Here is a 25,969-nt window from a genome sequence, read left to right on the forward strand (position 1 = left end):
CCTGGGCAAGTGACTTAATTTTTCCCCTTCAATTTCTTCATTAATGATATGGAGATAATCATAGTACCTACCTCATAGCTATGTTGCAAGGGTTAAATTAATTAATACAGGTAAAATGTTTGCAACAGTGTGATACTGAGCAAGAACTATGTAAATATTTGTAAGCAAAAATGTAAGTAAAACTTCTACATATTATCTGGTGCTAGTGATATTAAGCTTGAAATGCTCACAGGCATACATGTAAGAGTAAAGAAAAGAACAAAAGAAGGGAGACCGGTAGATAGCACTGGGGTGATAGAGAGAAGAACAGTAGGAAATACATTCCTTAGGAGATTTAAAGAAGAAATCTCTCTCTTGGAAGATCCAGTATTTTATCAGGTATAAAGAATGCAAGAGACAAACGTAATTTTTCTTTGCTTTATTCTTTGAGCACTATTGAGTTTTTCAGGAATGCTGCTGCAATCATTTCTGTTATTTTTAGTATTGTCATTGCTATCATCAATATTTTAATCGGTTATATTAAACTTTGTTTTTGGCAGTCTACTATATCATTTAAATACAGTGGTCTAATCTCAGGACCCAGAGGTTTTGAATGATAGTTCTTTATTGAAGTCTGGATGAGACTGTTATGGGTGGGTGTGTGTGTGTGCGTGTGTGCGTGTGTGCGTGCATGTGTGTGCTCAGATACTTCAGTCGTGTCCTACTCTTTATGACCCCATGGATGTGCCAGCCTCCTCTGTCCATGGGATTCTACAGGCGAGAATACTGGAGTGGGTTGCCATGCCCTCCTCCAGGGGATCTTCATGACTCAGGGATTGAATCTGCATCTCCTTTGTCTCCTGCCTTGCAAGCAGATTCTTTACCTGCTGAGCTCCAGTATGTCTATTGTTGAGTTCTCTGACTGAAGCAGGAAAATGGAAACATTCATAGAATTGAAAGGACAGCACAGAATCTGGCAGCAACAGCTCCTAAATCCTGGAGAGTGGTCTCATTGCTTCAGGGTGGGATGAGCAAGGTCATGTTATTATCAAATTTCCAGTCATCATGTCAAATTTTAAAAAGTCAACAACAAAGAACCCAAGAAGTTTAAATGTTAGAAAAATAAAAAGACACAGAAGAAAAGAGGTGTGGGCATTGGAATGAGGTAGAACTGTATTCAGACTCTGGGATTGATTATATGAGCCTTGTTAAGCTCTCAGAACCTGTCTCTGAAATGGGACTGATACCTCCTCATAGATCTCAGGTGGTAAAGAATCTGCCTGCAATGCAGGAGACCCTGGTTCTATTCCAGGGTTGGGAAGATCCCCTAAAGAAGGGAAAGGCTACCCACTCCAGTATTCTGACCTCGAAAATTCACAATCCATGGACTTGCAAAGAGTCGGACTCACACAGCGACTTTCACTTTCACTTTTTTCATACAGTCAGAGTAAGGATTAAATGAAATCATTTATGTCAAAGCAGCTGTTCTTAGTGGCACTCGGTGTAGGCATTTTCCTTTCCCCTCCGATTCACTGGACTATCTTTGTCATGGAGATCATGCCTTTTTAAAGTACATCTCCAACATCCCACACAGTGTCTGACATACAGCAGATCTTAAATATATATTTATTCAGTGTTGAATGAATGATGGTCTAACTATATCCATTAATTTATCAACCATTAATTGAATAACCATTCTATGTTAGTTACTATGCTAAGAACTTGGGAAACAGGGATGGACGTGATGTGGTCTCCTCCCCACAGGGTCTTTTAGATTGGAAAGAGAGAATCTACATGGTCATGAGTGCATTGTAGAGCCTGTACAAAACACTGTGGGTGCATGAATGAGGAAGCACTCTGCTAAAACGGGGAATCTGTTTAACAGAAGGTGACATATTTGAGCTAAGCCCACCAAGTAGACATACAAGGGGGAGGGCACGCTATACTCTCTGGAGCCGCAGTGGCTTTGGGAAGAGGATTGAGGTAGGATTCTAAAGATCTTAGGATAGAAAAATAAGAGAATGTTGGGACTGATTGGGTGTAAAGTCTAGAGAAATCCGGTTGTGGTTTGAACTGTATAAAGGGATTCTTCTATACTTTAAGAATGATGGAAAATATTTTATATTGAAGACTTTCTAATTTAATTATGAAGGTTGTGTTTTAGTGCCTGAAAACAACCACTGTAACCTTTTCTGTATTAAATGTGTATGAATATGAGAAAACACAGTGGTTTTAAGATGAGGGCAAGGAGATGGCATGATGAAGGAGAAAAAGCGCAGAAAAGTGTTTTCCTCAGTCCTAGGAGCTGAGTGATTTTTGCATGAATCTCTTGTGTTGTTTAGGGCTACTTTCCTTTTAATTTTCCTTTGGTTCTTTCTAGCTCATGTTTTTATAGAGTAACGTGGTCCACACTACTCTCAACTTTGATCATTTAATTTTTGGATTTTTCCATCCATCTCCTTTTTCTACCTACAGTTGTTTAATTGGGAGTAATAATCAATGACTAGCCTCTCTGTCAGAGAGTAGTCATAGAGAGGGGAGCTAAATTTTTGTTTCCTGTTTATTAGTTCCAATAACATTTATATTACAGTGTGAAGTTTAAGCTGATGGCTGTATTAAACCATGATTTGGATATGTAGCGATATTTTCCATAATATTATCATCTATGTGGTGCCTTCTAGCGATATTATCCATATTTCCATAATATTTGGATATGTAGTGATATTATCCATATTTCCATAATATTATCATCTAGTGGTGCCTTCACTTGGTGATGGCTATATTATATTGCCTCCATCTGAGCCCTCTACATACATGAAAAGAGTCAAGAATCTGAGCCTTTTATTTTTTTAAAAAATATTTTTTTTATTTATTTAGTTGTGCCAGGTCTTAGTTGCAGCACGAGGGATCTAGTTTCCCGACCAGAGATCGAACCTGGGCCCCTGGCACTGGGACCGTGGAAAAACCAAAGCAGATCCTTTACTACTACTATGTGTGAATATTCTTTGATGTTCTTATTTAAATCACTTGATTGCTACTTTGCTAGGATCTCAGCTTGAATGACTTTTTAAATATTTTCTTTTCATTGAGTGAATTCTCTAAGACTTTAGTCTGTTTGCCTCTTATTTTAATCCCATTTACAATGGGTGATGTCCTGGGTTTTACAGTAAAAGCCAAATGGGATTTAATTGTAAGAAAAGAAATTCACATATTTGGGCATATTATGATGTCTTGAAGTTTGTTTGATTTAACAAATTCATTACTTTCAAAATATCTTTGAGTTGTGTATCCAAAAAATTTTATATTCAGTTTCACAGAAATTTGTTAGTAAATACCAATAAGTTTTAATAAAATATAGCAGAAATTGATTCTTTGTTTAGTAGTTGGAAAGCTAATATAAACACTTTATAGTAGTGCATTTTACGTATATATTTGTAAGTAACGGTAGGCTTCAAATGGGGCTAAAATAGGCTATAGGAGAGTGCCAGTTGAAGAAAAAAAGTGATAGGGCCTGTGAATGAAAAAAGAACGTTGGGTATATGCTACTGTTTTTAAAATGTTAGTAAATATCCTTAATAAATTTTTTCTGTATGAAATGTGCACAAATAAAAGAAAACACAGTGGTTCTAAGTTGAGGGCAAGGAGATGGCATGGGGAAGTGGAAAAAGCACAGAAGGGTGTTTTCCTGAGCTCTGGCAGCTGAATGGTTTTGCACGAGTTGCTCAAGCTGTTAAGGACTATCTTTCTTGTCTGTGAAACCAGGAGAATGAAATAGTTCAACTCTGAGGTCTTTAGAAATGTTGTTCTTCGAAGCTCAGTAAATGGTGTGGAGATAGAAATATGTAGAGGCTGTGGATCTATAGGGAAAACCTGTCCTTGGGGTTTTTCAATGTTGAAATAAAGAGGGATTTTTTGGTACTAGACTCATGCACTTCAGCCAGGGCTGGTGAACATGTTAGAAATTTACACCAAGTACACAGGACACCTGAACCAAATTTCTCATAGAAGAAATCAAGAGAAGGATCAACTGCACTTATGAAGCTTTATTGGAAGTCCTAAAATCATCTTAAAAAGTAAGTGTACTTAACCATGACAGTGGGGAGATTTATCCCTTGTGGTGTTTATTTGGGGTGAGTGCAGGTCATCAGAACAGCGAAGCACAGCTGTAATCCAAGCATGTTTTAGAAGTAAGATGTCAGCATCACAACTAGCTACCTGCGTTCCCAGGACATTAGGGCCGTTTAACTGTTTGACTCTACTGAGTGAAGGTGACGGAGAAAAAGGTAAGTTTTTAGTTGCTGAAAAATAGAAATAAAAGTAGGATGAACAGAAGGCAAATGTCTTTTGTTTTGTTTTGTTTTAATTCTTGGGGGCAGAGGGACTTTTTGTCTTAATCTGGAATTTTGGGCTTAACAGTCAGATAGAGGCTTTTAAGTGCCTGCTGCTACTGCTTCAGTTCAGTTCAGTTGCTCAGTCGTGTCCGACTCTTTGTGACCCCATGAATTGCAGTATGCCAGGCCTCCCTGTCCATGACCAACTCCTAGAGTTCACTCAGACTCACGTCCATCGAGTCACTACTGCTAAGTCCCTTCAACTGTGTCCAACTCTGTGCAACCCCATGGACTGTAGCCCAGCAGGCTTTTCTGTCCATAGGGTTCTTCAGTCAAGAATACTGGAGTGGGTTGACATTTCCTTCTACATTTAAATGTCTGGTGAAGTCTGAAACTCATGAGGATTCTAATTACATATTTCTGCCTCTGTGGCTTGTGACTGAGGGTAACAGGTTATTTGTTTGGGAAAAATCAAGGAAATTATGACCAAACCTTGGTTATAATTGTTCCTTACACAGTAAGTAATTTGGTTCTTAACCACATTAAAGAAATGAAAAATCAGGCAACAAAGAATACAAGAAAAGATTCTCGGCAAGCAGTGTCTGCAGACTGGCCAGCAGGATGGTCAGTTATGTGTTCCTTTACCCATCGTGGGTTTTGCAAAGTCACTTCAGTCGTGTCTGACTCTGTGCAACCCCATGGATGGCAGCCCACCAGGCTCCCCTGTCCCTGGGATTCTCCAGGCAAGAACACTGGAGTGGGTTGCCATTTCCTTCTCCAATGCATGAAAGTGAAAAGTGAAAGTGAAGTCGCTCAGTCGAGTCCGACTCTTCGAGAGCCCATGGACTGCAGACTACCAGGCTCCTCCATCCATGGGATTTTCCAGGCAAGAGTACTGGAGTGGGGTGTCATTGCCTTCTCCGATCAGAGCAGAAATGTAACCTTCTCCAGCCCACCCACTACTGTACCATGCATAGACCAGAGAGTTGGGAGGGTCTCTTTTTCTTCAACTTCCAAGAAAGAATACTTCTGAAAATCAGTAGAACTAGTGAGAATTGAAATCTGCAATTAACTCAAAATAGGTCCCATGGTATTATTGTTTTTTTAAACATTTGAGTATAGAAACTTTTTTGTGTATTAGCTCCCTGCATTTATTTATATTATTAAATATGAATGTCTACCAGTATTTTTAACCTGTTCTATACCTCAGATCTCTGTATTGGTCTATAGAAGCCTGCAGTGACTTCTCAGAATAATGTTTTCAAATACATAAAATAAACTACAGAGGATAACAAAAGAAATCCTTATGTATTGAAAAATTATTTTCAAAATTGTACAAAGTGAGCAACTAAATTTAATAATACTGAAGTGAATATTTGAAAGTTGCTAAGAGAGTAGATCTTAAAGTTCTCATCACATGGAAATAATTTGTGATTAGCTGTAGTGATGGATGTTAACTAGATATAAATTTTATCTATATAAACATATCAAATCATTATATTGTACACCCAAAACTAACAAGTTACATGCCAATTATACCTTAACAAAATGTAAATTTAAAAATTATTTTTATAAATTATTAAATTCTAAAAAAAAGCTAAGCTAAAAAAAGCTTAAAAATTATACAAAATAAAAGTATGTTATGGGGTAGATGTCTTTTAAGTACCATGAATTTGAAATAATGATGAGTATAATTGGTATTGTGAGACAGATGTTACAGCCTAATGTGTTATGAAAATGTATGCAAATTCTACAGGTGACTCAGCCACAGGATTGACTAATACTGTGCTGATGTGTTGTCTATATTCATAATTGAAAGAAATGTTAAATTTTCACTGGAGGTAGAGAAAAAGATGTTTTTTTCCCCTATCCAAACTAGTGTACTTCTTGGTTTCCATCCCTGGACCCCTTGAAAGTTCAAGGACCTCAGGTTCAGAATTGTTTGACTAGAAGTTTCCCCAGTCCACACTCTACAGTTTTCTTAACTTTCACAGAGAGAGGCAAAATGGATATAAATTCCCACATTAATAAAAAAACAGTGGAAAATAAATCAATTCTTTAATATATAACCAGAATACTAGATCCTGATTAAAAATGTTGATGTTTTGGTATACCTGTCTTCTAGCTTTCTCCTTAAGATATAAGACTATTAATATAGCTCAGGTTATTAAAAAAAGCTGTGAGCTTTCAGAAAATGAGGATTATTTTTTATACATTTGTTGGCTAGTTCTTAATATGTAATGAATCACAAAAGACTTGATGTAGATTATAGATGGCAGGAGCCAAGATCAGACATTAACTACATGGAATCAACTATTGGCTTACAAACCACAGATCTGGACAACAGAGCAGCCACTGACCCAGGGCCATGTCTGGATATTTCATTCTTTTTTTTTTTTTTAAGATTGTTTGATGTGGACCATTTTTAAAGTGTTTATTGAATTCATTACAATATTGTAACAAAAAAATAACAAAATGTAACAAAAATGTAACCAAAAATTCTGTTTTATAATTTGTTGTTTTTGGCCCTGAGGCATGTAGGGTCTTAGCTGCCTGACCAAGATTGGAACCTATACCCACTGCATTGGAAAGAGAAGTCTTAACCACTGAGCTGCCAGGGAAGTCCCTGGATATTTCATTATGACTTACAGTATTGCCTTGTTGAAGACATTCCCAAGAGGAAAAACAGCTTCTTTGACAAAGAGCTCATAGTTAGTGAGGGGTCAGGGAATTCACTGTGGTGACAGCCACATTTCAGGGCTCAGGATGGAGCCTGGTTTCCCGAGGAATGGAAACCACTTTGTGGGTCACCTCATGAGGCTGGGAGCCTGCCAGGGTAGAATATACATCTTCATCCTCCTCCTCACCTCTAGCTGGATGTTGGGAAGTTAGTGGCTTCATCTAGGTGATCAGAGGGAATGTAGATGAGCGGACATCATACCTGGAACACAAAGTATGTGTTTTATGATAATTTTTTAAAACCTCAAATAATGCAGTTTCTCCTAGTAAAAAATGTTAGGAATCATCTTCCACATTCATACAGATATCACTATGGCTCCATGGACTGCAAATATTGGAAGAGGTGTGGAGATGAGGAGATGGATGAAGTCTCCAGAATAAAGATCATGGAAGGAAATGGTGCCTTTTGTTCATGCACAGCCATTTTTTAAAACTCACAACAGAAAGGAGCTCCAAAGGCTGTACATCAAAGTGCCAGCTTCTCCCTAGTTACCAAAACCCCTCAGATTCTTAGGGAAGTGTTTCAAATAGTCCTAGCTTGTCCACTGCTGCTGCTAAGTCGCTTCAATCATGTCCGACTCTGTGCAACCCTGTAGACAACAGCCCACCAGGCTCCCCTGTCCCTGGGATTCTCCAGGCAAGAATAGCTTGTCCACACCTGAGGGATAATTCACATGGCGCATGGACCACAACCATTTAGATTACTTCTGTTTCTGGCCCCAACAAATAATGAATGACTGGTCTCTCTTTAAAGATGCCCTGCTTATAAAGTAGAGCTTGACCCTCCTAGATGGCTGGCAACAGAAAGTAAACTGATGGACTCTGAGCTCACACCTATGGAACTCCAGTTCAAGCCCTTTTCTCAGCTTTAATTTAGAGTACAGTGAAGTGAGCTCTGGGGAGATGAGAGGCATTCCAGTTCTCCAAAGCTACCCAGTGTCACCATGGGTTATTTCTAAAAGGTGAAGTTATAAGGCTTAGTTTGCACAGCTTCAAAAAAAAATATTTGCAAGTGTTACAAGTTGACATTTCAAAATGCTGAAATTTGAAAATAACTTTTAAGAAGTTCTAATTAAGCACTAATAAGTGAGAATTGACATTTTCCACTATTCACTGAGAAGTTACTTAGCTAATAACCCCCTCTTTTCAAGTTCCCAACCCAAAGCCACTATATAAATATAGAATGGCATTGTGGTGCTGGGTAGGAAACTGGGGTCTCAACATCTAACCTATTCCCTTTCCTCTCTCAGTCCCCCTGCAAATCACTATTGATATCACCCTAAATAGAAAAAAAAAGTTTACTGTTGCTTGGAAATTTTGAATAGAAATTGACTTTCTTTCAACAATTCTAATTAGCGCACCATAACACTACTGACTCTAATTCACTTAGGGTTCCTTGAAACACTCCAGATACTTTTATATAGCATGCAGTGTGAAAAATTCTACCTAGGAATCTTAAGAATTACAAACACATAGACTGATCCAAAAGTAGAGATTTCTGATGGAATGATTAAGATTACGGGGAACTTGCAGACATGCTGTCTTGGAGGAAAGATCCAGGGAAAGGACCAGGGTGATCTTCCTCCAACTTTGCCCAGGGCAGAGCCAGCTGAGCTTGTTGCCATGGTTCTTTCATTCTCAAGGAGCGTCTTCACGTGGCTGACGGGATAGATGGTCATCCCATTTAATCGTTCAGTGAATTCCATGGTTTCTCAAGATATAGTAGAAGGAGAACTGAAGTAGAATCAAACTATCTGGCTTCCAGTCTCTACTGAGGAACATGAGGCAGTTTCCTTAACTTCTCAGTGGCATTTTCTTTATCTCTAAAATGGAGGTAAAAATCCCTACTTCACAGAATAGTATGGAAATTTACAAAATAAGCATGTTTTAGAGAATACCACAGTACTGTTCGGCTAATATTGGACATTAAGTATTTTAGTTTGGTTGATCTGAATCTACTGCCAATTACTGGGGCTCATGGCACTCATTTTTTTTTTAAGGCACTCATATGTTGATTCATCTGATATTCTAGAGAAAATATAAGTTGTTAATTCTTATTCTTTGGACAGAGTTCCTGGTTGTTTAATTTACACAGCTTAGGACTGGAGACTCAAGTTTCCAGTCTGCTCTATTTCCCTGTTTGACTAAAGGCACATCACTTGAGATTTCTAAGATCTTTCTCAGTTTCAATAGTTATGAGGATTGGCTAAAATGGATACACTATAACTAGCATATTTGACCTCAGATTTTGATTAGGCTTTCATTCATTCAACAAATATTTATTGTACGTCTGTTTGATAGATGTCTAACTGACACCCACATTTCCATTACTGATAAATCAGAAGTGAACAAAATAAGTACGGCGCCTTCCTCAAAGGAATTGTCAGTCTCACTTCCTGAGTTGTGTTTTCTAAGCATTCCTGATAGACAGACATCTCTCTTCTTATCCATCAACAGGGTATCTTAGATTTCTTCATCTAATCCTATATAACATTTTTGAAATCTTTAAATCTAACTAAACCTCCTCTGGTTTCTACTTAAGTGTTTTCCTTTCTGCTTTTTTCTCAGCAGGAAAGAAGAAAATCTGCCCTTCTGACTACCTGAATATCTTTATGTTAGTAAAAATCTGTAGGGCTTTGTCAATGCTCTGCACTGTGTAATACCATGGGATTGGCTCTAGTACCATGATGAATTCAACTATTAGGTTGCATCTCTTAATTTTCTTCATGCTAATATAAACAGTTTTGTAAAATTCAGAGTATGAAACTGATTTTGTGAATGCTGTATTGTAACATTTGCAAGATGGTTCCAGTTGAGGTGAGAACTTGTGTAGGCTGAAGCATCAAAAATTGAATGTGTGTGTGTAACTCTGCTGGGAGATTGGTTACTTTTGCAGTGATTGTGTGAGGACCGTACTTACAGGAAGGAATGGAGATACAGCAGATTCTGGGTATTTAGGCCATGAAAGAGCCCAAAGGAATGGGACAGTTTGGGAAAAGAGAGAAAATCAGGCTTTGAGACAGTAACCAGGTAGAGTTGGGTTCTTACCATTCACCTAAGATCACAGTCTAGGTGCCCTTGGCTGCACTTTGATAAATCTTGCTGGGAGGAAGGGACTGTGTGCAGGGAGTCAGAGACCAAGAAGGCTTATCAAGTGATTCTCTGAGTGGCTGAGGTAGTTGATTAGAGCAGAGGAGGTAGACACAACAAAAGATAAAATCTAACATAGCTACATTTTGAGCTGCCAAGAATTACCTTCATTTATCAGACTGCAGAGGACATCAGATCATCTCACTTATCCTCTTGCTTCTTGGCAAAATTGCACATTAGTGAATCTGGAAGGAGGTGTGTCTCACATATCAAATGACTTTAGAACAAAAGCTGAGCTAGAGTTAAAGACAACTTTCCTTTGGGTCTAGTATTTCTGATGCTATTTTGTCAGTTCCTTCCTGGTGCTACTTCAAGGAAATAGACACAATTTTTCTATTACAGATTATTTAAATAATTGCAGAGATGTACATTTCTGAACAGGCAGGTACAAATGTTTCATGAAAAGAGACATAATGACTCCCCCCTTCCCCATATTTGGGTTAACAAGATATCCATGCTTCTCAGTTGTATGCATGAGGCAGTCACATTTTATGTGAGGAATAGATTCATAAAGACATTGCATTGTTTGAAACACACATAATTCAAAACTAATTTTCCTATTGTAATAAATTGTAATGGAGGGGATGCGTTCCCAGACTTCATAAATCTACCACATTTCTAGTGTAATTTTACTTTTAAATATACTTTTTATGTATATCAAATAACATAAAAATAACACATGCATAAATAAACCTTGACCCTTTTCATAGCTTTTAATCACATTTAATTTCACTCCATGGTGTTTGATTTGAGGGGTGCATTTAACAGCCTCACCATTCAATGCATGATACTGTTATGGGATATAAAACCAATTATAAGTTATAATATCACTGAACAGTGAAAGAATAGGACAATAGTCACAAAATAAATCCAGGAATGTTCCCAGGCTTTAAAGCCAAGTGTGGTACACGGGGTACTTTTATTTCTGATATTTCTGCTTACCAGCCAAAGGACCACTGGCTTGTTGGAATGAAAGAAATGCTGTTTGTGGTCAGTCTGCTCAGCTGGAGCTTTGAAGGGACATGTTTCATGGATGACTTTTAAAGTGTGTATGTGTGTGTGTGTGTGTGTGTGTAGGGTTGTATTACTTCAAAAATTTTGTGTTATATATAATATAAAATATGTACTATTAGTATGTATAGTGTAAAAACTAAATCATGAATTTCAAGTTGGTATATTTCAGTTTTGTGTAAGAGAGAATGTCATATCTCTATACAGTAATGGCTATCATGATTACTGATGTAATTTTAGAAATGATTTATTATGTCCCTCCACACCCCCCAATATCCACATGTTAATGTCCTACCCACCATGTGATATTGGAAAGAGGGGCTTTAAGAAGGTGATTAAGATTAAATGAGATTTTGAGGGTGAAGCCATGACCCAATGGACAGGGCTGGCTTCCTTATAAAAGAGGATGAGATACCAGAGATCTCTCTCTTTCTCTACTTGTGCACAAAGAAGAGGTTATATGAGCCCATGGTGAGAAGGTGGCTACCTACAAGCCAAGAGGCCTCAAAATGAAACTTACCTTCCAGCACTTGATCTTGGACTTTCCAGCCTCCTGAACTGTGAGAAGTAAATTTCTGGTTGATGGTATTTTGTGATGGCAGTCCAAGCAGACCAATATACATATCATATCATCCTTTAACACTGAATATTTTTAAGTTATTTGTTCAGTTTTAATTTTTCTAACATAAATAAATAGTACTTATATAGATTTGATTGTCTTTTTTCATATAAAACCTATTTTTGGTTTAATTTAAAAAGTTGAATTATGAATTTTGTCTTCATTTCTGGGACCTTAGCTATTCATGTTTGCTGAATTTAGCGTTATGAGAATTCATCCAGTTATTCATTTAGAAATATGCTCGGAGGATGGAAGAAACTGAGGTAGGCACCTGGCAAGGGGAAGATGAAGACATGATCTCTGTCTTCACCAGAATTATCTGCTGGGCAACAGGGAAAAGAAATGCAGACATAAAAGCACAGTAAGTCAGACCACGGTGACTGGCAGGAAAGGAAGTCTGGACAGAATGAAGCTAAATAACAGGCTCTGTCTCTTTGAGGTCTCTCCCTATCAACTTTTCAGCCATTTGCCAGGACCCAAATCTTTCCTTCCTCAGAGTTCACTCATGTTTTTCCTTGCCCTAGAATTCTCTTCATCCATTCCAGTGCTAGAGCTCAACTCAAATACTACTTCCTTTTGGGCATTTCCTTGAAACCCCGGTTATGGAAGAGTCTTCCAGTTCTGGGCTAATATGTACTTATATTTCTGGTATTTATCACAGTTACTTGTGGTGTTTTGGTAAATGTTTAACAACCAGCTCTGTTAGATAGGAGATACTTTGATTTGTAGTGTTTGCTCATTTCAGTGATGTAAATGTTCTCAGTTCAGTGGTATCAAGCTACCACTGTGATGTCATGGCAAGTAGAGTTGAGAAGGTGTACAGTAGCAAGTCATGATGTAGAATTTCCACCATAAAGGTGAAAATACATATTTAAGTAGTTTCAAGAGTGTAGAAAACAGTAAATTAGTTAGAGCATGGTGAGCTTAAGGTATTTATTCCTTTTGTTTTTCATAGAATTAATTGAAAATTTATATGGTTTCATTTTTAATATTGCCTATTTAATGACTGGCTTGCACAATTCTAAAAATTCAGCCAAGAGCTCTGACAACCTGCACACCTTAACATTACATAATTATGAATGTGGTCGGTTGTTGCATGACTGTCTTCATGAAAATGTAAGCGTGTAAAGGCAGGGACTGTATTTGCCTTTCCCTATCACGACATCCTGGAATCTGAAGTCAAGGGGGCCTTAGAAAGCATCACTATGAACAAAGCTAGTGGAGGTGATGGAATTCCAGTTGAGCTATTCCAAATCCTGAAAGATGATGCTGTGAAAGTGCTGCACTCAATATGCCAGCAAATTTGGAAAACTCAGCAGTGGCCACAGGACTGGAAAAGGTCAGTTTTCATTCCAATCCCAAGAAAGGCAATGCCAAAGAATGCTCAAACTACCGCACAATTGCACTCATCTCACATGCTAGTAAAGTAATGCTCAAAATTCTCCAAGCCAGGCTTCAGCAATATGTGAACCGTGAACTTCCTGATGTTCAAGCTGGTTTTAGAAAAGGCAGAGGAACCAGAGATCAAATTGCCAACATCCGCTGGATCATGGAAAAAGCAAGAGAGTTCCAGAAAAGCATCTATTTCTGCTTTATTGACTATGCCAAAGCCTTTGACTGTGTGGATCACAAGAAACTGTGGAAAATTCTGAAAGAGATGGGAATACCAGACCACCTGATCTGCCTCTTGAGAAATTTGTATGCAGGTCAGGAAGCAACAGTTAGAACTGGACATGGAACAACAGACTGGTTCCAAATAGGAAAAGGAGTTTGTCAAGGCTGTATATTGTCACCCTGTGTATTTAACTTATATGCAGAGTACATCATGAGAAACACTGGACTGGAAGAAACACAAGCTGGAATCACGATTTCTGGGAGAAATATCAATAACCTCAGATATGCAGACAACACCACCCTTATGGCATGGACTCTATGGGAGAGGGAGAGGGTGGGAAGATTTGGGAGAATGGCATTGAAACATGTAAAATATCATGTATGAAATGAGATGCCAGTCCAGGTTCGATGCACGATACTGGATGCTTGGGGCTAGTGCACTGGGACGACCCAGAGGGATGGTATGGGGAGGGAGGAGGGAGGAGGGTTCAGGATGGGGAACACATGTATACCTGTGGCGGATTCATTTTGATATTTGGCAAAACTAATACAATTATGTAAAGTTTAAAAAATTAAAAAAAAAAAAGAAAGTGAAGAGGAACTAAAAAGCCTCTGATGAAAGTGAAAGTGGAGAGTGAAAAAGTTGGCTTGAAGCTCAACATTGAGAAAATGAAGATCATGCCATCTGGTCCCATCACTTCATGGGAAATAGATGGGGAAACAGTGGAAACAGTGTCAGACTTTATTTTTTTTTTGGCTCCAAAATCACTGAAGATGGTGACTGCAGCCATGAAATTAAAAGATGCTTACTCCTTGGAAGGAAAGTTATGACCAACCTAGACAGCATATTCAAAAGCAGTGACATTACTTTGTCAACAAAGGTCCGTCTAGTCAAGGCTATGGTTTTTCCTGTGGTCATGTATGGATGTGAGAGTTGGACTGTGAAGAAGGCTGAGCGCCAAAGAATTGATGCTTTTGAACTGTGGTGTTGGAGAAGACTCTTGAGAGTCCCTTGGACTGCAAGGAGATCCAACCAGTCCATTCTGAAGGATATCAGCCCTGGGATTTCTTTGGAAGGAATGATGCTAAAGCTGAAACTCCAGTACTTTGGCCACCTCATGCGAAGGGTTGACTCATTGGGAAAGACTCTGATGTTGGGAGGGATTGGGGGCAGGAGGAGAAGGGGACAACAGAGGATGAGATGGCTGGATGGCATCACTGACTCTATGGACATGAGTCTGAGTGAACTCCGGGAGTTGGTGATGGACAGGGAGGCCTGGCGTGCTGCAGTTCATGGGGTCGCAAGGAGTCGGACACGACTGAGCGACTGATCTGATCTGATCTGATCACTCATTTGCAGTAGGGACAACAAAACCCACCTAGTTATCCAAATAGGAAGGCCTTACACAAGGAACTAGAGGCTTACCACACCTTGGAAAGGAAACAGATGGTTGGGTGCAGTTGACTTTCAGGAACCAAAAAGAAACTGTCTCTGCTTCTCCCAGTCTCAATGGGAACTGCTACTGCTCATCTTAGAGGTTCTCAGAAACTAGCCTTTGCCCATGAGTCTTCCTGCAGCTGCCACCAAAGATGTCCACATCTCTTGTGAGCATCTGCTATTGGATGACTCTAACCTAGTACCATGCTGGGAAGGGCTGAAGAGTCTGGCTCAGAGGCTGTTGTCTGCAATGCAGAGAATCTACAGAAAGGAGCAGAGAGGGTTTCAAGTTGCTCTCTCTCTCTCTTGCTCACTGCATACACCAGCACCTAGAATATTCTCTTAAGCATAGGAGCTATTCAGTATGTGTTAGTTAAATGATTGACTCCTAGGTGTTGAAAGTATATAACACAACCATGATAAAGAGTACTCAACTTTACAGCAGAGGTTTTATTTGGGCATTGCATTCAATTCAATTATCCTCCCTAGTACCTGTAGCATTCAGATAAACCAACTTATGAAATAGTACTCTGAAAGTTAATGTATAACTTACTTGCTTGAAATTTAAAACATATTTCTGCCTATAAATGGTGTTGAGGTCTCTATACTGGTCCATGAAAGCCCATTTCACCCATAATGTTGCTGAAATGTAACAGCGATAATATAATAGCTCACTATCTTATAGAATATTCTGCAAGAAAATGTACTTCAAGTTCCAGTTGTGGTTCCAAACCCACATTTTCTGCTTTTGCATCTCTGGCAAGAATTATAGAAATTCCTCCTCTCCAATTCCTGTTTAAACTTTAAGTAACAGGAATAGGAACATATTTAGTCATGATAAGGAAAGTTAAGTTCTGAGTTCCCTAGTAGTTGGAGACAGAAATTCAGTGTAGGGAGGGAGTTCTACTGGCTATAATGAAAAATAAATTCTATCTAAGAGACTTTACATACAATCTATGATACTATTAAAGCAACTGTTTTATGTTAGTATTTTCTGTATTATGCTTGTTTAATTAAAATCAGAGTTTTCACTGCAAAAGAATGTAAGCTATACAGTTAAACTTAAATTGGAAGAATAAGCTATGTCAAATTTGCATAGGGATTTTCTATAGTAGGTCTTACCAGATGAGTGAACCATACCTTGGGGACATTAACTCTGGCAGTTCTTAAAAGAATCAGTTAATAAATTACTGATACAATGAACTAAAAGATACTCTAAAGAATACTAAAAAGTGCTTTAAGTTTCTGGGGGCAGGGATCATGTCTTAATCATTGTGTTATCCTTCAACAATTAGCACTGTGTTTAACTAACTGACATCCCATGATTGTCAAATAAAATAGTGCACATTGTCGAAGAGATGCATTTAGACAAGGAAGCACAAATAAAAATAATCTGGTCTAATCTCAGGACTCACATAACAAACCATTAGAAAAAATGAGTAAGAATTATAGATTTACAAATAGGAAAGCTGATATACAGTAAGGACAGAGTTAGAGTTTGGATCTATTGTAATCAATACTCTTCACCAAATAATTTGCATTCTTGGTCCCAAGCCAGGAGGTGCAGCTGTGACCAGCTCTGGCCAATGAGTTGTTAGGAGACATGATACTTTTAGTCTGGAGCATTTAATTGCTAGTTTAAGATACTAGACATTTCTTTTCCTTCTACTATGTCGTGTTCCAGAGAGTGATCATTGTGTCGGTCTGAGTCTCTGTGATGGATGGATAAAATGAGTGAGAAGTACATAATGTGACCACACAATTTTTTCATTCAAACCAGATCACTGTTGACACTTAGAAGAGGCTTTGTTAATGATTTGGCTGAGGCAAGACGCATAAACCAGGACTGGTTTAAGCAAACGAAGACACATGATCACATACAACTAATTCTCTGTTATCTTCAGCTCCTGAGATTGGGGTTCTTTGTTCTGCAGCATAACCTCCTATTTAGATTGATACATGGAGTCAGTGCCAGAACTGAAAATGATATTCTTATTTTTAATTTATTGCCTTTAAGTGAGTATATATGTATTATTTGGATTGCAAGTCTCAGAAACTCAAACTCACTGAGGCAAAGCAAAGGAATTTTGTAGCATTTGGAATCCAAGAAAAGCTAAAAAATAAAACAGTTCTAGGCCACAGATGGAGCTGAGCATCAGCCACAACCAGAGTGGAGTGGGATGGAATGCTGTCAGGCCCTTCACATCTACCTTCTGTTTCTACTTCTATTTTTGTGGGGCCTACCTGCTTTTCACTAAGGCCAAATTTCCTCCATAGCAGGGCAAACCATGGCCGCCAGCAGCTCCTAAATCTAAATCTGACTCTGTGTGTGTTAGTCATTCAATCCTGTCTGACTCTTTGTGACCGCATGGACTGTAGCTCACCGGGCTCTGCTGTCCATGGGATTCTCCAGGCAAGAATACTGGAGTAGGTAGCCATTGCCTTCTCCCAAATCTGACTGCTTCCATCATTAAGAATGACAGACTTATAGATGTTCTTTGAATCCAGTTTCAAAAATCCCAGGCAAGGATTTCCATTTGGCTCAGATTTGGAATGGAGAAGGCAATGGCACCCCACTCCAGTACTCTTTCCTGGAAAATCCCATGGATGGAGGAGCCTGGTGGGCTGCAGTCCATGGGGTCACTGTGGGTTGGACATGACTGAGCGACTTCACTTTGACTTTTCACTTTCATGCATTGGAGAAGGAAATGGCAACCCACTCCGGTGTTCTTGCCTGGAGAATCCCAAGGATGGGGGAGCCTGGTGGGCTGCCCTCTATGGGGTCGCACAGGGTCAGACACAACTGAAGCAACTTAGCAGCAGCAGTAGATTTGGAAAGATGTCAACTTCTTAATCAGCTGGCTGAGACCAGGAGATTGGGTCATAATATAGACCAGGGCAGTATCCCTGGAACTACATTGGGGCAAGGAGAAGAATAGCTTTGAGGAGAAGAGTAGGGTGCTAGCAAGACAAAACACACTAGATATTTACTTCATATGTACTCATGGAACTGGATGGAAACCATTGGGAAGTCATGTGGTTAGAGCCTCCCTATAGTTATTGCTGAAATTTTTTTGAAAAAGTAATGTTGACATTTCTTTCCCCACTCCCCAGGTCTCTTTTGTGACTCCTTTTAGATAAAAACCTCATATTTGAAAATAGCTGGATGGAAAAATGAGCTGTGAAGCCAAGAGACTGAGTAAAGTCAACTGACCCACCTGGGCATTGAACCAGAAATTCTGCTCTTTGTAGAGTTACATTCTAGTCAACCAAGCTGAGCTGTGGGAACATAAATGACATAATGACATTCAAAGTGACGTTTTAAAGCTGATATTAAATGTCCATCTGCAATTAGTTACCTTAGTCCTTAAAAAAAAAAACACTAAAGAATTAGACTACATCATCTTAAGTCAGCCTTCAAAGGTCAAATTGTGGGGTTTATGATTCAGCTGAAGCTCCAGCACTAGGTTTAAGACCTACTATTCTCCTCTTCTGCCTCATATGAGCAGTGAAATTTGTGTTTTCAATGTAAATTTGAGGGATATAGTAGAAAGGCTATTCCCAACAAAGTTACCAGCCAAGGTCTCCTGTAGCTCTGAAGGTACCTATGATTAAGGTCTGTGTCTTGATGAAAATAATTGCTTTAATTTGCTATTAAACAGGCTTTGGGGTCAGCATGACAATGGGTTTCTCTCTGTGTTTGATTTAGTGGAAGCAGTTAATGATTTTGTTTTTATTATCTTTACCCCCTGCTTCAGAATTATTTACTTATGCACAAGGAAGGCAACAGATATTTGTTATTATAAAATCAATTTCATGCCTGACTAGACCATCTCTTCCACCTTTGTCATTACTCTTTGAGCTTTGGGTGTTATCTTGGGCTCATTTTTGTTTACACAACTGGATGGCAATGGACCCTACCAATAATTATTTGGGGAATTGGAGTCATACAGCAGAAGACAGTGCATTTTCATTCTCATTTTCAGAGTGTTTTTGTGTATTCATGTTCCCCCATTCCTATTAACATTTCTTTTTTTTCTTATTAACATTACTGATCAACAGAATAATGTTTCTCAAGGAAGAGTATCACATTGTACTTTCTCTAGTTATCTACATGATGTTAAGAATGGATTATATATCTAGAGTAAAAATTATGTAAAAGGACTGCATCCATAAGCTATCATTTTGGTTAAAAGCATTCTTCTTTGAAATCTTTGTTTACTGAAGTCATGTTCCTTTGTTTTCCCTAGCTTTTATGTAAGGCTCAAGGTGACAATCATAGCTTTTCTGAAATGTCAGTAGCTGTGAAGTTAAATAATCTAAATGCCAGTAACATTCTCCTTCTTCTTCTTTTTTTTTTTTTTTGTGGTAGTGGTTCTGAATTAATTCCCAAACACACATAAAATTAGATCTGTAAAGTCTCTTTGTGCCTGTTAAACACAGCCTAGATACAGCCTTGTGGATGCGGGGTAGGAGTGAGCTGGCCTGGTTCTGATGGGATCTGCCCACTGGTTCCATCATGCCTTGATGCCCTCAGTTGCTGGCAGGACCCAGAAGAGTAGCCTGTCTGGTACCTACCCTACTCCCAGTTTACAGGCCAGCTGCCAGGAACATAATGCCACTTTCTAATTCCATCACCTAATTTTCCACTGATTGGCTTTGACCTTCCACATCCAGCAAACATTTATTGAGCATGTACCCAAACCTGCCTGTTTGATGCTTAGCAAATTAAACCTTCGTTTTCATATTTAGAAAATGGGACTAATATAAACAGTTACCTTATCTAACTCATAACAGATGTTGTAAGGATTCAAAACAGTAAACCACGTGAAAATGTGTAACTTGTGATAGTTGCCGTGTAGAGGTTAGTTATTTTGTTTCGTTGAATGTACACATCTAGATTTATGCTGAAAACTAGTCTCTGTAAACCTGATCAGCTATTTTCTCCTGGAAAATTCTATGGCTCTTCATATTTCCAGGCTCCACACAACTTCAGCCTACCCAGAGAAGCCTTGCTTCAGTAGTTCCAGGGATCTAGCTTCCCCATGAAGTCTCAGTTGAGTTTTATCCTCTGCTTTTGTCTCGTCTGCTGTTATTATAAATTGATTGTAATCAGGGACCATGTGTTAGCCTTTTGGGTACTTCATACCACTTCTGTTATAATGTGGAGCCTCCATTAGGTGCTTAGCAAACACCATCTTTCAAAAAAAACACAAGTCTTCAGATAGGTGACAGATTTTACAAGTGTCCTGGGAAAAGAGTGATGATTAAGTATATTGTGCTAATTAAATGGAATATATGCATTCATTAAAATTACGACTATGATGATTATATATTAACACGAAAATGTCACAGATTCTATTTTAATTCTAAGTGAAGAATATAGAATATAATTAAAATTATATTTATACTACAATTACAGCTATGGAAAAATGTGAATCAAAGCTGGGACAGAATGTGAATATGAAGACAGTTATATTTAGGTGATAGATTAATGGGCAAATTACTTTCTTTTAATACAAGGATGCTATTTTCATAATAACTGAAAAACATATGGTAATAATTTGGATTGTGGTCAACTAAGGAAAAAAAAGTACTCAGTTTCTGGAAATGGAAAATAAAATGAGTTCTATAGACTTCACAAGCCTTCAATGCATGAGCTGATTCTGATAGCCTTTTGCTTTAGTTTTATCTTGAACAAAAATGAACACTCTTTTAATAAAGGGGATACTTTAAGAACAAGGCTACCATGTCTTTGGAGATCCATCTTGGAATACTGCTACTTATCTAATAAGCTCCAATTTCAATTTCTCCCCAAAAATAGCAATGCCAGTAAGATATGGGAAATTCAAGACCTATGACAGTCTTAATTCCTTAAACTTCTTCTGTTCAAGATCCACATCTTTTGGGGACTCTTGTATCTTGTTTGTGTGACAAGAAACAGTTTCCGGTGTTTGAATCACCATGTTCTTTCCCCACATAACAATGTCCTATGGGGTTTTCATCAGGGAGAAAAAGGCAGCACGCTGGAGTAAGATTTTGCTACGATTATCTCATCATCTCTTTTCATGTGCGGTGCCACTGGCAAAACTCTTTTTTAAAGAAGATTCAGAAAAATGATTGGCACTCGGTAAGTGGTTGATATTGAATAGGAAAAGCCATGAGCTAATTTGAAGTCTTTATATAATGTTCTTTGTTTAAAAAAAGAAAAAAAACGAAGAGGAAAAAAATCCAAAATTAGAATACTAAGAACTAGAGCAGTCTTACACTGTACTGTTTTAATTGGCTGTTGCTCATGAGAAGAATCAATAATTTCTTTTGAAGTTTCACATTGACGGCTTAATTTTGATCAAGTCTTATAATTAATCAACTGTGAATAAAATGAATCAACTGTAATTTTAACCTTAGGTTTTTTAATAGCTACAATGATGTAAGTAATAGGTTATCTAACCTTATTCAAATCCTTGTATATGCTTTAACTGTATTTTGGAGGAGCTACAACTTACCAATTTACTCATGAGTTTCAGCAATCACATTTTCAGTACCTTTGTAGAACATATTTATTGAAATGTTAATGTAATTTTGTGTTTTTCAGGTATTTTACCTGTTTTATCTTAACCATCAAGGAATAGTATAGTGAAAGTGACTGTGACTCAGTTCAGTTCAGTTCAGATCAGTTGCTCAGTCGTGTCCGACTCTTTGCGACCCCATGAATCACAGCACGCCAGGCCTCCTTGTCCATCACCAACTCCCGGAGTTCACTCAGACTCACGTCCATCGAGTCAGTGATGCCATCCAGCCATCTCATCCTCTGTCATCCCCTTCTCCTCCTGCCCCCAATCCCTCTCAAAAGCATCAGAGTCTTTTCCAATGAGTCAACTCTTCGCATGAGGTGGCCAAAGTACTGGAGTTTCAGCTTCAGCATCAGTCCTTCCAAAGAAATCCCGGGGCTGATCTCCTTCAGAATGGACTGGTTGGATCTCCTTGCAGTCCAAGGGACTCTCAAGAGTCTTCTCCAACACCACAGTTCAAAAGCATCAATTCTTTGGTGCTCATCCTTCTTCACAGTCCAACTCTCACATCCATACATGACCACAGGAAAAACCATAGCCTTGACTAGATGGACCTTTGTTGGCAAAGTAATGTCTCTGCTTTTGAATATGCTGTCTAGGTTCGTCATAACTTTCCTTCCAAGGAGTAAGCATCTTTTAATTTCATGACTGCAATCACCATCTGCAGTGATTTGGGAGCCCAAAAAAATAAAGTTTGACACTGTTTCCACTGTTTCCCTATCTATTTCCCATGAAGTGATGGGACCAGATGCCATGATCTTCATGACTCAGTCACGTCCAACTCTTTGTGACCCGTGGACTGTAGTGGGCCAGGCTCCTCCACCCATGGTATTTTCCAGTCAAGAATACTGGAGTGGGTTGCCGTTTCCTTCTCCAGGAGATCTTCCTGACCCAGGGATTGAACCTGGGTTTCTGCATTACATACAGGCAGACTCTTTACTGTCTGAGCCACCAGGGAATCCCTGGTTTTATCTTAACCATCAAGTAATAGTATAGTAGTACCCAGTATATTTCCAGGTACCATAAAGGCAGAGAAGTGAGTCAAAGCATCAGAGGGTATGGATACTATTCTCAAAGACCTTAGGATATAAATGGAGAAACAGACATACTGGACACATACAAAATAATCAGAGAATAACTGACTTTCAAACTGTCATGTTAATTGTAGATAAAGTGACTCAGAAAAGTAAGGAAGGTGGAATAGTCTTTGAGCTATTTGGGGGACATGGAACTTGAGTGGATATTTGAGTGATAGTATGGCTGAGACTGCTAGTTTTCCCCAATATCTGCCTTTCCTTTTAGATAGGAAGAGAACCTAGCTGGGCAGGTGGGGGATATACTTCTCAGGCTTTTTGCATTTACATGTGACCGTGGATCTAAATTCTGTATGATGGATTGTAAGCAGGACGGTGTGTAAATTCCAGATCATGCCATTAACGCAAGAAGTATGTTCACCCCTTACTGCTTTTTGTCCGTCTTACTGGGAGGAACACAGATAAAACAGCTAGGGGCTGGAGGAACCAGCTTGGGTCATGATATTAGAGTCATGTGAAAATGGCGGAAAATGAGATAAAAGGAGCCTGAGCCCATCACCCTCAGCAAACAAAGTTGTCATGTCAGCTGAGAATTTTGTATATAAGAGAAATAAATGAATATCTTGTTTAAGCATGTCTCACTTTCTTTTTATTGAAAATTGACAATTTATATAATATAATCTGGCAAATCAGGAAATCAGATTCCCTCCCTCTTCCTTGAGGTTTGTTGTTTTTACTGTTTGTTGTAGTAGTTGTTTGTTTAGTGATTTTTTTGAAGGAATTCTGTAAGCTCTGTATTTTTTGTCATGTACCTCTTCTTGAATTTCTACCTAGTCAGCTTTGTCATCAGCAAATGATTGGTCAGAGATTGCCTTAAACTCCTGGAATGAATGAGCCTCCCAGTTTTTGCCTAGGTGCATGTTGGGGTATGCCTTCACCACTCAGCTAGGCAGTTTCTATCTCTGCCTTACTCTTCACTTCCTGCTTGCTTAGAGATCAGCTGAAGTGAGAGCTCCTGTGTGTTTCCTGAGCACACATTCAACCCTGGACATATGCACAGCCCTACACGTGTACTTGGCCTTCTAGTTTCTCAGGAATATGTTGGAGCTTTTCAAATTCCCTGTGGGCATCTCTTTCCCCAGATTATCCTTTTAGTTTTTTATTAGCAAAAAGCTAAAATCCTTTTAGTGTTCTTTTTTTTTTAGTAAAAATCTAAAATCCTTTTAGTTTTTTTGTTAGCATATTATTTTCCCCAGTTGTTGTCCACCACTTCAGGCAGCCACAAAGTTGAACAATTTTCTGTAATTGCTACTGAAAAACATTCCAAAAAGAAAAGAATCTGGGGAAGGAGTTTTTTTTGCTCTGAGTGGGCTTTGAGTCAGATCAAATACCGGAGACAGACTTTCAAGTGAGTTTTCCAGGGAAGTGCCATCCCAGGTGAATAAGGACAACTCTTTGGGGATGAGGCAGTGAAAGAGCTCCAGCTTTCCTCTGGTGTGCACCAAGCTGCTGATTTTCAGCCCAAATCTGACCTGGGGGGCAGAGGATGGCAAGTAAAATGCCACAAATTTTTTTATGATACTCAGCTGTTCTTCTTCAAGAAATACTTTTCACTTTTTTGTGAACATTTGGGTAATTTGCAGAGTTCTGAGAAATTTATTTTTGACATTTTTGTCAATTTTCTCATCACTTTTATGGAAGAGAGAATTTTTGGAGGTCTTTGACATCTTTTGACATTTTTGCTGCACTCTCATCCACTATCATACCTTTTTCTAGGTATTATTTATTATTGTTTGGGAACATTGAGGTAATTTTTCACAACTTATTTGATATCTCAGTGGGGGATTTTGCTTTTACTCTTTACAATTATATTGGGTAGAACATGTCATGTTGTTGGTAGTAGTGGTCTGTCATACTTGGGAATGCCAAATTGGGTTTCATAGTTAACATTTTAAAAAATTCATTTCGTATTGTTTACAAACAAGTATATCTTATTAACATTAAAATATAATTACTTAACTAATACTCATGTATATGGCTACTTACTTTTCTAATCACGTTACAAATATTAATGTCTTTAATTCTCCTAACCTGTAAGGAAAATAACATTATTAACCTCATTTGCATTAAGGAAACAAACTCACAGATAGATTAAGAAACTTTCCAAGGTTCATATAAATAGTAAATGAAAGAAATAGAATTTAAATCCAGGCAGTCAGGCTCCAGAATTTTTGCTGTTAATCATTATGTTATGCTGCCTCTCTGAATAGTTATAATAATAATTCATTACTTCTAATATAAATATATATATAACTATATATATAATATTTTATTTATCCATGCATCCACTGATGGACACTTAGGTTACTTCCATATCTTGCCTATTGTAAATAATGCTTCAATGGGCAAAACAAAATGGAAACAGACTCACAGATCCAGAGAACAACTGGGATTGCCAGAGGGGAGGGGAGTGGAGGGTTGGGTGAAATAGATGAATGAGACTAAGAGGTACAGTTTCCCAGTTATAAAGTAAATGTTACAGGGGCATGAGATATAGGATAAGGAATATACTCAATAATACTGTAATAACATTGCATGCTGCCAGATGGTTACTGGACTCATGGTGGACGTTTTGCCACGTATTTAAACGTTGAACCACCATGTTGTACACCTGAAACTGACAAAGTACTATATAATTCAATTTAAAAAAGCATAGTAGTTGGCATTCAGTCAATGTATTTCTTTCATTTTGTGTTGGCCACAATTTGGCAGTGGTTGGAAATTCTCAATTGTGTCTGCAGTTGTTTGGTGCTTAGGGGTTTCTTCTCGGTGTCACCTCACTAATATTGTTGTGCTACTTTAATTTTAATTTTAAAAGATTATTTGTATTTCACTCTTAGAAGAGATCTAATGGGCTTCCCAGGTGACTCAGTGGTAAAGAATCTACCTGCCAAGTAGGAGATGAGAGTTTGATCCCTGGGTTGGGAAGATCCCCTGGAGAAGGAAATGGCTTCTCTCCCAGTACACTTGCTTGGGAAATGCCATGGATGGAGGAGCCTGGCAGGCTACAGTCCATAGGGTTGCAAAGAGTCAGACATGACTTAGGGACTAAACAACAGCAAGAGATCTAATATATTTTGGAAAAAATAGTTAAATTGTATAACAAATGGTAGGGAATTACAACTCCCTAACACGTGAATTTTTGCTCTTGTGGCTTTAATTGTAAGAGGGCAAAGCTTCTGGGTCTGTCAATTCTTTGACTTGGCCTTCTCAGTCGCTTGCAGCATGTTACACTGGCAGTTTCCTTTTGTCTGTCAACACAAAGCTTGTTTTGTGCATAGTATCTGCTCCTGCATGGTTCTGCAAAAGGAATATGTCACAGGAATTTCCTTTTTTGACATGTCTCTTACCTGGTGGTTAATGGCTGTGATGAAATATGTTTTCCTCAAGAAATGAACCATTTCTTCTTGGCTATATATTCT

The 25,969-nt window shown here is 38.4% G+C and overlaps 1 long non-coding RNA gene across 1 annotated transcript in view; it reads left to right on the top strand.

Annotated features, from left to right (window-relative positions):
* LOC147361966 (uncharacterized) overlaps positions 1 to 23,009 on the top strand; it is a 46,279-nt gene extending 23,270 nt beyond the window's left edge. Inside the window, exons 2-3 of the long non-coding RNA XR_015138412.1 lie at positions 20,890 to 21,011; positions 21,477 to 23,009. This is a non-coding gene — a long non-coding RNA (uncharacterized LOC147361966). The remainder of the gene's footprint in view (positions 1 to 20,889; positions 21,012 to 21,476) is intronic.
* Positions 23,010 to 25,969: the final 2,960 nt, after the last annotated feature.

This window comes from Bos grunniens, chromosome 12 (assembly GCF_055505025.1).
Source record: "Bos grunniens cultivar Pamir isolate PY7600 chromosome 12, Bosgru_T2T1.0, whole genome shotgun sequence".
Lineage (NCBI taxonomy): Eukaryota > Metazoa > Chordata > Mammalia > Artiodactyla > Bovidae > Bos > Bos grunniens.